Source organism: Cupressus sempervirens, chromosome 1, assembly GCF_028749045.1.
Source record: "Cupressus sempervirens isolate cs-2001-9-10 chromosome 1, ASM2874904v1, whole genome shotgun sequence".
In the NCBI taxonomy this organism is placed as follows: Eukaryota; Viridiplantae; Streptophyta; class Pinopsida; order Cupressales; family Cupressaceae; genus Cupressus; species Cupressus sempervirens.
The window spans coordinates 584,288,757-584,306,346 of record NC_143118.1 but is presented as its reverse complement, the minus strand read 5'-3'; positions in this window follow the sequence as shown (position 1 = coordinate 584,306,346).

The window sequence follows — 17,590 nt, the reverse complement described above, 5'->3', positions numbered from 1 at the left end:
CTCCCCTGCTCACAGGTGGTTAATTATGTGGTGTTCCATGTTCACTAATAGTCATGGCTTTTGGTGCAATGGCAAATGGGCCCTACACAAAGTCTTGCCTATTGCTGCCTATTCTTATTTGAAGAAAAAGAAGAACGAGGGTTTGATAGAAGAAATCTAGGATTTTTAAAGTTTTTTGTATCAAATTAGGGGGGTCTCTAATTTTTGGATCACTTTGAGGAAAAAAAAAAATCTCACCATTGTGCTCAAAATGTCCAAAAACCGTTAAATCCATACAAGGAACTTTGATTTTGGAGACAGAGAAATTATGGGCCTTTTTTTGGCATACTAGGTCATACAGCCTTTGACACGAATTACAAGGAAATTCTTTTTTGAAATATCAAATTTTTTTTAAATCACTACTTTTGAAAAAAAAAATCTCTCATAAAGTTGTAAAACTTTATAAAAACCTTTGTTTTTTGAAAGTTTGTTTTGATGCATAAAAAAGGATGCTACACATGCTGATGTCATCATGCTAGAATGGTACTAACATTGCTAACAAAAAGTACTCACATAGGTCTGCAATGCATAGTGCTGACATCATCATTTTATTTGCAAAAATTTGGTAGTCATTTAGCTTTCAAGCATTTGGTTTTCTTTGTCTTCTAGAGGCCCTAGTGGTTTTTTTGCGATATCCTGAGCATACGGGGGTCTTTTTTTGATCTAAAAGAAACATAAGAAAGCTGATTCAAAGATAGAGACAATGATATAGGTATTTTTTGGTTTTTTTTTCTAGTTTGGTACCTATTTTTATGCTTGAAGTTCATTAATGTTTGTCATCTTTTGGTGGGCATAACTTGTTTGTTATACCTCTATTTTTTGATGTGGAAAAAGTGTTAGAAAGCTCTTCTCGAGCCCTATTCAAATTCTCTAATATTATTTATTAGTATTCTTCAAAGGTACATGTGATTCTAAACTAAATTTTTCTTTTCTCTCTTCTTGTTTACGCATTCCTTCTAGTAGCTGGGGTCCATTTTTTTGTATTGTGGGGAGGGTGTTTTGTATTATTGTTTCTATTATTTACATTAGTAAACTAGAAATTTTTCAAAAAAAATCCAACACCTTCTAAAACAATGAATGAGACCTCTTCTTTCCTAGAACTTCTAACCCCTCATAACTATCACACATGGAAGACCTTGATGACACAACTTCTCCGGTCAAAAGGGTTTTGGTCATGTTTAGATGCAATGCAACAAGTTTTATATAGGCCTTTTGAGGTCATGCAACATAGGAACAAGATGGATGAGGTAATAGGATTAATTGTTTTACAAGTATCTAACAGTCTACGGTTTCATCTTGATGGGTGCAACACCCCTCCAGTGATGTGGACCAAACTTGAAGGCTTATTTGGTATAGTGAATGAGTTTAGGGCACTTCAAATTGAGGCAAAGCTTACCTTTCTCGTACCAAAATCTTTTCCTTCCATTGAGGACTTTTTGATGGAGTTCAATCAATAGAGATCTTTATTGTAGGGTTGCGGGAAGACCAAGACTGACACTGAGTGCATTTATCTTATTCTTTTGAAGCTTCATGGAAACTTTCAAATTTTTTCTTCTACCTTCTATTCCACCAAAGATGCTTTGGGTAATATATTTTCCATGCCATTCTTTGTGATCATTTGACTTGAAAGTAAGCTAAGCTCTCTCAATTGGATTCTCTCACAGGCTCACAGACTTATGCATTGGTAGCTTAGCCATCTTTAGGGTCTAAGGAGAAGACACATAAATCTCATTCTACAGAGTCTTAGATTGATTCTAGCACTCATAGTTCATCAAGACCACCTCCTCCTAAGGGGGATAAACCAAAGCTAGAAAGATCAAAGTGTACTTATTGTAATAAACCTAATCATGATGAGTCACATTTCTATGAGAAGAAGTTAGATGACTATGCCAAACAGGTTTTAGATTTGACCACACTCCTTCAGAAGAGCAACATTGATATTCCTTCTACTTCTCACAAATCTTCATCATCATCATCATCATTTTAATCATACAGTAAAGATATAGTAAAGAGTTCTAGATGGTTACTGGATTCAGGTGCTTCACACCATATGGCATCTTCTCAGGATTTGTTCTCTTCTTTTGAGGCTCCTCCTACTCCACTAATTTTAATGGGGAACAACACTATTATGACTATATGTGGGAAATTTTCTATTGGAATTGATGATGGTAAATTTCATGATGTACTTGGTGTTCCATCTTTGTCTTCTATCCTTCTCTTTATTTATTAGATTACACATAGTGGGATAGGGAAGAGAGTCGAGTTTGAATAGGATTTAGTGCACATCAAAGATAGTGAGACAAGAAATATTATTGCTATAGGGACTATTGATCATGCTTCTTGCTTATATTCCTTCTCACATTTTGGTCCACCATCTCTACTATCAAAGAATCACTCTCCTTTTTCATGGGAGTCTAATGAGGTGAAGTCAGGTCACTTGAACTTATGTGTTGTTCCTAAGACTAGTTTTGTGATTTCTACACCTCTACTTCCTATTTAGATTCCATGTCTTGCACATGATTACTCTTCAACATTGCCTACTACTACAACTCATCATTAAGCCACTACTATGGTTATTGAGGATATATTAGAGGACATACATCTCCTCTTAGATGACAGATTCAACACACCTATTATCCCACCCCCATTGGAGATTCCATTTAGGGATTCTCATACTTTTTCCTTTGAGCATCAACTAGGACTTCCAACTACACCTTACATACATGGATTTTATCATCCTTGTCCACTACCTTTGTTTCCTTCAGATTGGAGCCACATTGGTATATTCATTGACACAAGAGTTCTGCCATTCTAGAGTTTCTATGGAGTCTTAGGCTTCTATCATGGAGGCTTTCATTATAATTATGGTCTTGAGAGATTCCCTTCATATGTTTCATTTGTGCATCCTTTTCTATCTCTTTTTGGAGTAGGATTTTTCCCACTACGTTTTCTCTATTTCTCTATTTCATAGAGATTTAATTGTGATTAGGTACCTCATTAGGACTTGTTGCTAGGACCTAAGTTTTCTTTCAGCATTATAGTTTCTTTGCATTGTTTGTAGCTACATTTTTACTCATCTTAAGGTCGGGGGGGGGGGTGGTATTAGAGAAAAATGTTAATTCATTTATTAAATTACCTTTCTCCCTTCTTAAGATTTCTCCTTTTTTCTTTTTTGCACTCACATTTAATAATTAATTAGTAATTATTAAATGGATTTTTCCTCTCAAGGCTTCTCTTTTATGGTTTTTATATCCTTCATAATGATTGATTGGTTATAATTTTATTCATTGTATTTTGCACAAGTAAATTCAATCTTCTTGTTTATCAAACAAACCCTTCTCTCTACACCTTTCTTTCTTCCTTGTAACATGTTATTTACATGTAGGATATCCAAGGATCTATGAATTTTCTCATTATCAAATTCTACATTTTTAAGTGTCATTTTCCACTTCTCTAGCTTGCATAGTAGACATGTGCCCTTATCTTTATGTTGTGAAAATACAGGAGCATAAATCCATTGCTCTTGAGTCACCCATTAGATATGATTCATCTCCACATGATAGATGATTGGAAGAATTGGGGTGTCAATTTTAATCATAAAGGATAGGTTTGCAAGACACCAAGGAGAGTTTGCATAATATTCTAAAAAAATAGCAATATGAAGTTTGACAATTCACATTGCCTCATTTATTTCCTCTACTATAAAATCTCCCAACTTCATCATTTTGACATCTACAAAAGTGTAGCCTAAGGAGATCTAAGGTGTGATATATAGTGTTGTCTAATTTTTTCTTAGAATCACAACTACAATGGAAAATAAAGACATCTTGTGATCACTTATTCATTATAGGCCATGATGGTGCAAATTCATGTGTCATCTGTCAAATGTTTGTTCTCTCTTTCTCTTGATTTGTCAAGAAATGGATATGGAAGACTCTCCCACTTCAATCTCAAGTTATAGGGTTGTGGATTTGGAGTTGTCAAGTGTTAAAATTATAGTTGAAATTCTAGTATACGTTAAGTATAATCTTAAGAAGTGGCCATAAAATGCCTACTTGCAAACAAGCTTGTGATGCTTTCGGACAACTCTTGACCCTACGACCCACCCGTCAAACCTCCTTGGTGGAGGGAGGATAGTTTATGTAATTATCATAGGAGAAAAGGGAATAACACTAAAAATTTCTTTAAAGTCAAAAATGTCATCCAAGACCTCATCGATGGAGGCAAAGTTGTGACAGATGGTTTACTAAAAATTCTGATCACAAAGCTTTCAAACAACTATTACTTGAATAAAAAAATGAGAATCATCCATGGCTAGCAAGAAGAACCATGATGCAAAGATAAACTATACCTACACTGACACAAGTTATTTCATAAACATGCTTGAACCCATTATACATGTTTTCATGATTTTCCCTCAATTTGATAAGGAGCCCAACTATGAAATTGATGATGAAACACCTAAGGTAGTCCTAAAAATGCACAATGCTCAACAACATCATAGGGACACTAAGACTAAGGTAGTTCTTAGAGTGGAAAAACCTTTCTCGTCTCATGGTGAGAGACTTAATGTTGTCACTAGGGGTAAAATTAAAGTTTTTCTTAAAGTTAAAAACAATACTAAGAATGCCTTATTGTCCAAACAAGAAGCTACCTCAGCTATATCCAACTATGACCTTATCATTCAATTGAAAAGAACCCCCACACAAATTTCAATCTTTGAGTTACTAGAACTATCTCCTTTGCACAAGGAAATTCTCAAGAAAGATTTATGCACAACCAATGTTCCCACAAATATTAACATTGAGTGATTCCAAGCTATGGTGAACCATATCTCCTCACCATACTACCTCACATTCTTTGAAGAAGATGGAAAATCACTTAGTTATCCCCATTACCTAGCTCTACACATAGAAGTCCAAATATTTTGTACTCACATTTTCCATGTCTTGATAGACAATGGTGTTGGGTTAAACATTATTTCCTTCAATGTTATTCAATGTATAGGCATGCCTAAATTCACTATTGACCCTAGGTGGAAAATCACTATCAAAGCCTATGATGAGGTTGAATGACCTTCTAAAGGTCTTATTGTGCTACTGATCCATGTAGGTCTTATTGAAAAAGATGTGGTCTTTCAAGTCCTAGACATCCCACTAACATATAATTTATTTCTATGAAGACCCTAGATCCATGACATGCAAGTGGTTTTGTCAATGTACCATCAATGTATCAAATTCCCTTTCAATGGTATTGAGATAGTTATTCCAGGGGAGAATTCAATGTCTATCAAAATGTTATCAGCTACCGAAATGTTAGTCCCCCATAATTGCTCTTCCCATGAGCTCAAACCATCTCTGAAAGAGTGTGAATAAAAATTAAAGATGATGAGCCTTGGTATGGGTGAATACACTCTAGAATCTATTTTTTCTTTATTGATTTCTCCTTGATCTTACTGGAAACTTTTTGAGAAATTGAAGCCCTTGGCTTCTACTATGACCATTTTTTAAACCTTTGTTAAATCCCCTATTCCCTTAGATGCATAAACAGAAGACCAAGCTATCAGAGATTGGATTTATAGGGATGAGGAAGATGTAGAGGAATTTATGCTCACTACTCCCATTTCCCCCAAGTATTATGGAAAATGCTACAAATTTTTGAAGAATATGGGATATCATGGCCAAGGATCTCTATCTAGTGATAAGAAATATCTTATGGATCCCTTAACTCATATTTAGGGACATAAAAATAGAGATACTACTAGACTTGGATTTGGCCTCCAAGATGAATTACCAAGGATCAATAGAAGAGCTTCGATGACTAGTGACTTAGAGGATGATGATCCACTATTTGTCACTACAATTCTACAAGAAGAGGATTTTATGCCTCCTAATTTTCTCCTTTGGGTAGAAGAATCAATGATCACCCAAAATTATTTTGAGGCTTCCACCTCTAGATGACACTAACTCAATGAGTTTGATTATGAACATCATAACAAAGGTAGGATAACAGGAAACATTTCTTGCTTGATAGCTCAGAACCAGAGTATAGACTCTGGTGAATATGAATAAGAATCCCTTTCAAATGCATCTTGTGAGTTAGAAGTAAATATAATCCATTCCTATGCTACCCAACCAAATGTATTTGATGAGTCTAGTCTAGAGCCTAATGATTTTATCTCATAATCTGCTCTAGTGGATCATGTTAGTCCCTCTAGGTTTATTCGTAATTTGAATTCCTTTAGAAATTTTCCTATGGGATCAACCTCTTAAGTCACTAGAGAAAATACTATTGAAATCATGATATCTTCCACCAATGAACCCATGCTTAACATGACATAAAAATATGTCAAGTACCTTAATTAGAAAATAAAAACAAATAAATAAATAAATAAGTGTTCAGATGGTAAAAATCAAATTGTGGTGGTATATGAACCCCAAAAAAGTTTTTAAAAAAAGATGTCTCTAAGGGTGACAACCTTTTTGAGGCACTTGAGGATGAGGTACTTGATATTCTATCAAGCTATTTTTAGGATGGATCTTTGGTTCTCATCAAACCTACATAACCTATTAATCTAAGTACATAAGAGTAGCCCAAAATCATTCATTTTTCTCAATCTCTATTAGCGGAGGAAAAGGAGAACTTCACTAATTTATTCCAAGAAAAAAAATCCACTTTGCATGGACCTATTTAGATATTCTTGTCCTTGATACATATCTAATTATGCATAATCTATATATCTCTCCTAGTGTCAAATATGTCAAACAAAAGTTGAGGAAAAATGCATCCACATGTGGCTCTCTTGGTTAAGGAAGAATAAAAAAAGATCTTAAGTGAAAACTTCATCAAAGCTATTGATTATGTAGAGTGGATCTCCAACATTGTACGTATGTTCAAACATAATAAGTTCATTCAAGTGTGCACCAATTTTAGAGACTTAAATAAAGCATGCCCTAAAGATAATTTTCCACTACCTAACATAAACATGCTAGTGGGAACAACCAAAGGTTAGGAAATTTATTATTTAATGGATGAATTATTTGGATATAACCAAATCAAAATTTCCCCAAGGGATCAAGAGAAAACTTCCTTTACATGTACATGGTGTACTTTTTTTTGCAACATCATGCCCTTTGGGTTAAAGAGTATAGGATCCACCTACCAAAGAGCCATAAACAACATCTTCCATGATATGATGCATAAAAATATGGAATACTATTTTGATGACACATTGGCCAAATCTAGAAAAAGAGATACATATCTTGATGACCTGAGTTTGATATTGGTCGCATGGAATAGTTTTAGCTCAAGTTAAATCCCCAAAAGTGTGTCACTGGTGTCAAATCAGGAAAATTATTAGGCTATATCATATCTTAAAAAGGCATTGAAGTTGATCCAAAAAAGGTGCAAGCCATCATGGAAATGTCTCCTCCTAAAATATCATCCAATTAAGAAGTCTTTAGGGATGTCTACAATCTATTAGGAGGTTCATATCTCAGTTGGCTAGTAGAGCTCAATATTTCAATAAGAATTGCACAAGGGCTCCACATTTATCTGGAATGAGGAATGTCAACAAAGCTCAGGTTAAATCAAAGGGTATTTTGTCAAACCTCTAATATTGATGCCCCTATACCAAGCAAAACTTTGATAATATACAACTTAGTTACAAATTCTTCCCTAGGAGCACTATTAGCACAAAGTGATGAAAATGGAAAAGAATGAGCTATATATTGTATCAGTTGCACTATGGTGGCTTATGAAATAAATTACAACAATATTAAAAGGTGTGTCTTGCAATGGTATTTCCTCCTAGAAACTTAAGCACTACATGTTGCCTCACATAGTGCATCTCATTGCAAAAATAGATCCCCTCAAATACTTACTAAAAAAAGTTTTTCTTATTGGATGCCTTACTAAATGGATGATGATTCTCTCAAAATTTGATATTCAAATGGTCAAAGCTATTAAGAAAAAAGCCATAACCAATCTTATTGATTTCCATTGCAAGATATGACCCCTATGCATATTAAATTTCCTAATTCTTCCATCGTGTATGTCATTGAAAGGACATGGAAGATGTTCTTTGTTGACTTTCACACCTAGAATGGGGATGGTGCAGGCATTCTATTTTTCACACCACACATTTATACAATCCCGAAGTCTTACGAACTCTTATTTCCATTCACTAACAATATAACAAAGTATGAGGATCTAACCAATATGATTAAAATGACTTTAGAATGGAGGATCACAGAGCTTTACATCTATGGAGACTCTTATCTTTTTATTAACCAAGTTAATACTTATTATCAAATCAAACATTACAAGCTTATACCTTACAAGATATTGTTTGATTCTCTATGGAACTATTTCATATTTATGGTATTCCAACAAATTCCTAGGGTAGAAAATAAGGTTATAGATTGTATAGTGACCCTAGCATCTATTATTCAATTGCAAGATAATGAATTGCACTTTGAGATCCTAGTGGAAGAATTATGCCACCCTGGATATGACTCTCTTGATAATCATATGATTTACATTATTGTTGATCATAATTCCTCTCGCTACTCAACTACTTTCTCCTACCTGCATAGTCAAGTAATCCTTGAAAATCTCATATGAAACCAAAAACACAAACTCCTTCGCAATGACTCACACTATACCCTTATCTCTAGTGATTTGTATAGGAGGGGTCTAGCCATAAAATTTCTTAGGCATCTAGAACTAGAAGAGTTTGAAAAGGAATTGGCTGAAGTCCATGATGACATTTGTCAAGCACACTCTAATGACCTTGCACTTTTTCAAAAACTACTTTAGGCAAGTTAATATTAACAAATCATGTAGACTGACGCCATCAAATATAATAAATCATGTAAGCAATGTCAACTAAATGGTAATCTAAATCATGCTCCTAGACATGAGCTCATCCCTTCTATCACATATTGGCCTTTTCTATAGTGGTCCTTTAATTTGGTGGGAAAGATTCATATGAGTTCATCTAGTGGCCAAAAGTTTATCATTACAATGACACAATACTTCATAAAATGGGTTGAAGTTATGCCCTTATTTGCTGCTAAAGGAAAACATGTTTCCTTGTTTATTCTCATCTACATTATTTTTTGTTGTGGCATCCCATCCTCCATCATTACTGATAATGGAGGAAACTTCCAAAAAAAGGACCTTAAATAACTTGATAAGAAATTCAAGATGAAACAACACTGGTCCTTAACATACTATCCATGAGGGAATGATGAAGCTAAGGCCTCTAACAAGACACTACTCAAGATCCTACATGGAATGGTCAAAAAATTAGGCAGAGATTGGAACCTATAGATTAATCTAGCACTATGGGATTATAGGACCACTATATGTGCTCCTACAAAGGTTACACCTTCTACACTAGTCTATGGTTTTGAGTTTGTCCTACCCTTAGAAGTAGAGATTCCTTCACTATGAGTCTCCCTACATGGGTTAATAACTAATGAAGACCATAGAACTATGAGGATACATGAGCTAGAAACCCTTGATGAGCACCAAAAGGTTTCTTTTGATTGCATGAAAGATTATTAAAAAAATATTTCTACTACCTACAACAAAAAGGTCCATCCTCATGAGTTCCAAGTGGGGGAACTTGTGCTTTGAAAGAACCCTAAGAATTAGAAAAATAGGGAACATAAAAGGAAATTTTAGTCTAATTTTTTGGGTCCTTAAATCATCACAAATTTTTTTGGATTTGGTGCATATCAACTTTCTACTCTTGAAGGGGAACAACTTGCTAAGACTATCAACATTCAACATCTAAAGAAATTCTATGCTTAAGGCTCACAACTTAGCTATTTGTATATATCTAATGATCCTGAAAAAATCCTAAAAATTAGAAAATATCCTAAAAAGAAATGATCATCTCAATGAAAACCTAGCAATAGGTACTTTTATGTATCACAAATTCAAAAATACAAAAAATACAAAAAAAGAAAGAAAAGACTCTTGAAATTTTTTTCCAAGTGGTGAAAACTTGGAAAAAAATTCTATTTGAGACCCTCACATCTATGTCTATTAGCCTCACTCATTCATTGCACAACACATTTCCAAATCCTAAAAATCAAAAAATGTCTAAAAAGATATGATCATCTCAGTGAAAACCTAGCAATAGGTACTTTTATGTATCACCAAAAAAATACAAAAATACAAAAAAAATGAAAAGAGTCCTAAAAAATTCTTCCAAGTGGTGAAAACCTAGAAATAAATGCTACTTGAGACCCTCACATATATGCCTATTAGCCTCACTCATTCATTGAAAAATACATTTCCTAGCTTGGAATTATCTCTTGTCCTCGTCTTGAAAGCAAGACTTCTTAGCTTGTTAGAGTCTTCTTATGGATTAGGGTTTCTTTGGAAACTCATGTAAAATAGTGTTTCTCAACACTACCTCCCCTTTGAAATTGAGTTTTTCTCAACACCTTTTGGATATCTTACCTACAATCTAGGATGATATAATATTTCTCACTATCAGATGCAAGTCTTAAAGAAATGGCCATGTCAATTACACATGCACTTAAAAATTAAACTTATTGGTTTATGATAAACTTTACCTCTTTTTGTGTTGTCTATGACAATTTCTTTGCTGAATGTTCCCTCTCGAATATTCTTTCGAGGATATCCTGGACTAGAAGACTAGGGGCATGGAGCATGTTTTACTTGTTTTCTACTTGTGGGTATACCTTGTTAGTCTAAGGTGTTGAAAGAATTCACACTTGTCCTACATGACATTTTGAACCTACAACGTATCATCCTTGTATGTTTTTGCAAGATCACATTCGGGGTTATCCCAATGCTGATGCCTTGATATAGGAGGAATTTTGCTAATTTAAACTTAGGGAATCCAATTGCATTAGTCATCTTGACTTGTATGTCTTTGATGCTTTTGTTGGATTACCATATCTCTATCCAACATAGATAATATACATATCCTCATTCTTAGACTAGTCATTGTTGTATGATTTTCTTATGTTCCTAATAACCTTCAATGATGAAATTAGAGTCTAAATATCTCACTTCCCTTGAAAGTAAACCATTTTGCATACTAGTTTTCATTATAGCATCATTCTAGATTAGTTTTTCATTTTTCATATGGGGAGAGAACCCTCTCTTCATTTTTCAAGGACACATTAACTTACTAGGTTTGTCTCTTCTAAAATCCTTCTCTCAATCATGTCCTTCATTCCTTGTCAATCATATCCACTTTCTTGCTTCATTTAGATATGTCATCACAAGGGTTTAACCTAATCATCTCATCTACTCTATCCAAGTACCACATTTTAAAAACATGAGTCTATATCACTAACATGAGAGCTAAAAACATCTGTGAGAGAGATCCATGCGCATATAAATGCAAAGATAAAATTGATCATGCATAAACATAAGCATAAGCTGAAACATAAACATAGGTACTCAAACATGCATATGAAACATCCATCCCTTGAGCATAAAAATGAGACAAGTACACAAATACATTGATTGAATCCAATGTCTTATGTATATTAAAGGCACCAAAATACATATACAATATAGGATCCAAAATATGGATAACTATCTCAAAAGTAAATATGATACAAAAAAATGTCACAAGGACATTAGCCTAGATCTAGTGCTAAACCTAAGATTGGCTTTCCCCCTCATGAGTGGGTTGTGTCTAAGGAGGATCCACTAGTTCCCTTAGTGGTGGCTAATCTAATCTACCATCTCTCTCTAATTATATAGGTACCCATTGATCCACAGGAACAACAATAATGTATACACCATGATAATAAGCTACCCACACTCCTTGTCACTCTACCTCTTGCCAAGCCTTCACTAGATCCTCCCTTAGTACCCACTCTCACCTCTCAACCTCTACACATCCACTAGTTGCTGGTCTTTGACTGCTATGGTTATCCTTAACCCCTACACCTATGGCTCTAGTGCTCATATACAAGCATCTCTAGGGTCCTCTCCTCCACCCATGATAGGCTAATCTTGTCATGGCTCCACTCACTCCACCCTCCCGCCTCTTGTTGGGTAAAACTGAGGTTCACTGGGATAGCCTTTTATGGATATAATTGAATTGAAATTACCCTTGCAAATGTCAATCTGAGATTCATAAACTTGTGTGAGATATAACGACTTTTTTCTCAAGGGGTGAAAGTAATAAATCAAGGGTTTTATGAATGCAAATTATTGCTTACTAATAAATTAAACTACCACACATTCATTGCAAATGAACACAAAGCAATTAAGAATCAAATTACTACAAATGAACTTTAAACAAAAAGCAATTAAAAGTCAAACGCACCACACATCTACTGCAAAATAGTTTTAAGATTCAAACAATACTTTTTATAAATGGATTAGATTCATCTAAAGTTCACACCTTTTAACAATTAAAAAATGTATTTATTAACACACCTCTAAGTAATTAATCACACTCTTTTAGATAATTAATCTCAATGAATGCTTATTGCGAAAGTTGTTGTCTGATTGGAGGTCGATTTAATTAATGATTATAATTTTCTCAACTACAATAGGAAGTATGGTAGTGACAGGAGGTTTTTAACTGACTGGTTTTAATATAGTGCAACAGAGAGTGTGATGAGTGCGATAGGAAGTATGATAAAGAAAGTAGAGAATACTATGGATGATGATAGGAGGTTATGAATATTGGGAGTATTTTAGCTCAATGACTGAAGGGATATGGTAAGGGGAATAGAAAAAATGATATTGTGAGTATTAAGCATGAATACAAGCAGTAGGAGGAATGTGGCGAACAGTAATAGATTTATGTAATGATAGGATAATATCAAACAATTTCTTTATAACCTATCAGAACCAATCACTTCATGAGACAACTGAATCGATAATCAATCGACAAGCTCTGTATAGATTCAATCAAATATATAGCAGACTTCTTGAAAATGCATACAATTAAAACTTGAAAGGAACACATGAAATCAACAATATGAAAATACATACAAAATAAACTGCACTAATCTCACCAAGTTTCCCAAGAGGGGGCCCTCCTCTGGTACGCAAGGTGAGAACTAACTTAAAACTGGCTTCTATAGGAGTTATGCGCTCTTAATTCAGTATTTCAGGGATGATACAAAAATAGGGAATTTTATATATTATCGATCATAGGTCTTTTGATTCACATTTTCTTATATAATCTAAAGTGTTTAACCATATTGACAACTAACTCGAATGGCCGCTGGCCTGTTTCCCAAACATAGATAATAGTTTGTTTTGGTCGCAGGCCATATATAACAATTTATACAACAATCTAACTATAATAACATATGACCAAAGGTGAGCCATTTGAAACTAATTTCTTAGTGTAACAAAACAACAATCTTCAAAATGGATCTTCCAGCTGAATACCCGATTACACATCCTTAGCTTTCTTAGCTCCTATAGCAGCATCAGTCACAATATGTTATTTTTAGAAAATAAATAACTTTTAGGAACTATTCTTTCCTTTTTAAAGAAGTACTTTACTAGTCTAATTTCCTATCAATAGGTTCGCAAAAGGGAATTCTATGCCAAAGAAGTGGGCAATGTATGAGACAAAAGGTTAACAAAAATAGGGCATTATTAGGACTCATCATCTCCCCCCAACTAAAGGATTTCCATGTCCTCATGCAAAATAAAGTATACAAACCAGGCAAAATTTTTTTGTCAGGGTGCTCCATGAACTCTTTCGGAATTGGATGGTCAACATTATCCTGTAGTATGACCTAGGATCTTAATTGTTGAAGCTCCTGTTGAAGTTGCAGAAAAGTATGCAAAAATTCATTGACAGTAACCATAGGGATGCCCAGTATTTCCATTTGCAGTGGAATAGGGTTAAGAAGAAGACCAAAAGTACTTAAAAGGTCCTGTGAAGACATTGCAGAAATAGTCAAAGATTGTGGGGTCATGGCTATATCAAGTTTTGAATGATAGGAACTTTTTGTAGTTCTTGTAGCATCTCCTAGAGGAGTTCCTTTCTGAAGTGGTTCAATAGCATCTGTTGGATTCTGCTTTAAATGTGCTTCATCTTGTTCATGGGTCTTCTGAGGAGTAGGCTGCAATATATTATCTTCCCGCAAAGTATCAAATTCAAATTTCTTCCCTACTTCCAATGTCTGTTGACCTTCGTCTTCTTGATCAAGGTTATTCTTTTGAGATTCCATAGCTTTATCAAGGCTCATCTCCTTCTCATTAGATTTAAAAGTTTGACCTTCTAAGGTACCTCCCTCTATATTCACTTTTGGTGATTGCAATTCAGCCGAGGGAGCACATGGGTTGGTAGGAGTGTCTCCTTCATTAACATTGTCTTCTTCATTGGCAGAGTTTAATAAAATTTCTATGAATGGTGCCTTACTCTATCTTTTTATACACCTGGCTTGATGGCGAGATTCTCTGTCAACTTTTTCTTTTCGTTTCTTATTGGAACTAATAGTCAAGATTTTGACTTTAGCATTTGTAGCAGCATGGACAACATCAGCTAGGTTTTCTAAATGGTTAGCAGTCCTTGGCGGATTATGGCATATTGAAGAGGGGCTAGGTGTGTTTGTCCGAGACGAAATGCATAGGCCCTTTTTGGGTGTTTGCAAGGGTGCATCAATAGGGATTATCTCTGGGTCAAGGCTTGGAGAGGATTGTTCCTCAATCAAAGTTGTGGTTGCTTTTTGTTGGGGTTGAGAGGCATGAAATGTAGGGTGAACGAATGCATCCCAAGCTATGGGGGTTTCCTGGAGCTAAAGCCCATGTATAACTAGTAGCTTTATTAAACCATGATGTGCTAGTGAATGTTCATGTCCATCCCTAAACTGAGTGCAAGCTCGTTTTAAAGAATGATACAGATAATATGGAAGATTGACAAATTGGCCTAACCTTAAATGGATCATGAGCCGTAAATGATGTGCATGAACAAAATTGAAGTGGCCCTCGTAGGTAATATACTAACCTATGAAGAGGCCTACCGAATCCCAAGGGCAGAGGAAGAGTATTGCAGTGAGCACCTTGTCCCTTAACAACCTCCACAGACTCATTACGCTGCAGAAAATTAGTTTGGCCTATTTTCAATTTGGTCACCCACATACTGGCAGTGGGAAAGTATAATTCTCCAATTTGAGGAAGACGAGTTACAACAGCGACCGTCTGCACTGTGATGGAAAAAGTAATGTCGTGTATTGTCACAGTGTCTTGAGTAAAGGCCTGGGCAAATTTTGTGGCAATGACGAGGTCAAACCCCTGCAACCATTGGAAGAAATGGTGCCATCTCGCATGACAAAAAATTTTGTAGGCTTCTTCATGTGCTAGGATCTTGTCCATGGAGTTGGGTTCAACCCGCTTGCGTTTACCACCCATGATAATAGAAGAATCAAAAAACTAGAGTGTACACATAGGAATAGAAGGCTTGACACAACAATCTGGCATTAAGAGTGAAGAACGAGGAAAACAATGGTGACAAGACTCAACCTGTGCGAAGGAATCATAAATGGCAAGTGGTAGGGATGGATATATTTAATGGAAGAGGAATGCAGAGACACGACACCCCCCCCCCCACCAACTTTGGCATGAAAACATCTTGATTTTACTAAACTAGAGACAAAAATAGAAAAGAAAGTACAACTAAAAAGAAGGGAAGGAAAAAATCCCTAAAAAGCAAAAATCTGGGCGGTTGCCGATGACAGAATCATGAGAAGCAAGAAGCATGCCACACAAGCTGAGGAAGGATGTCAAAAGATCTAGAAAAGCGTGTGGGAAAAATGAACGCCAGAAGTAGCACATGAGAAGGACAAAAATTTGTGCCAGAAAGATTTGAAAAGGAACGTGCATCAAAGAAAGAGAGGGTGAGAAAGAACATGTGGCAATCAGAGGCAGAGAGACCATTGGAAAATTGGAGGCAACAAAAAAAACACAGACAAAGAACACTAAGAGAAGGGGCGACAGGAAATAGCACACCTTTGATTGCACCCACCATAAGATGACCCGCCATCGAAAGAAGGGCGATAGGATTTTGGAAACCCCCTGTCACACTCAACATAAGAATGACCCACCACTAAAAGAAGGGTGACAAAAGCTTGGAAACCTCCTGTCGCACCTACATTAAGAGAAGATGGGGTCGTTGGCAGTGTGGGTTGCACATCTATTCTATCGTGCTTCTCTTTTTTTTTTTTTTTTTTGGCAAAAATAAGGAATTTCATATAATATCGATCATAGGTCTTTTGATTCACATTTTCTTATATAATCTAAAGTGTTTAAACATATTGACAACTAACTCGAATGGTCGCTGGCCTGTTTCCCAAACATAGACAATAGTTTGTTTTGGCCGCAGGCCATATATAACAATTTATACAATAGTCTAACTATAATAACATATGGCCAAAGGTGAGCCATTCGAAACTAATTTCTTAGTGTAACAAAACAACAATCTTCAAAATAGATCTTCCAGCTGAATACCTGATTACGCATCCTTAGCTTTCTCAGCTCCTGTAGCAGCATCAATCACAATATGTTATTTTCAGAAAATAAATAACTTTTAGGAACTATTATTTCCTTTTTAAAGAAGTACTTTACTAGTCTAATTTCCTATCAATAGGTTAGCAAAAGGGAATTTTGTGCCAAAGAAGTGGGCAATGTATGAGACAAAAGGTTAACAAAAATAGGGCATTATCAGGACTCATCACCTCTTAATGGACACTCCTCCTCCTTCTCCTCCTCCTCATCTACTAACTCCTCCTCACTCTTCTCCTCCCTAGAGGCTCAGGGCCACATCTGTCTTATGCTAGAAAATCACGAACTAAACCCAATCTCCATCTATCTTCACCTCTTCCCCTTCCTCCATTATCATCTATTTCATCTCCCCTATCCTAGTGCCATAGGTAGGACATCTAGCCATGTAATACATGGGAAAGGATGCCTCTGCATCTCATACAAATAGGCTAGATTAGTGCCCACATCTACCAAATAAAGGTGGTATCGCAAGGCTCCTACATTAGTGATGTTGTATCCCTAATGATCATCTTATAGTTCAACATGGGTAGCCACCTCGATCCTCCTCTCTATGAAAGTGGGCATATTTGATGGTCTCCATCAAGATCAACTATCTCTATCTAAACTATCTCTAGACTTAGCTGATAGAAAATTGCTCCACTATATTTCTATGTTTCCCCATTAGTGTATAACTATATTGCATATACTCTAACTCCTATGCATTTGACCATCTAGCATACTATTAGTATGGTTGCTAGACAAAAGAGGTAAGCTCATCAAATAAATGTCAATAATATATCACATCATCATTGTGGCTTTGAGGGATGAACTCTATGTATCTATAAATGAACAACTCACTCTACTCCCATGGATGCACCCATGGCCATATAACTATGATATGCTCCCCAACCCATATTTGTGTTAGAACTACACTATGCATCCAAGTCTAACCATCTTGATATACAATCTCATGAAGCTAATGATAAATTTTTTCTAAGATGGTGGGTCCTCATGCTATCCATCTTGATTGACC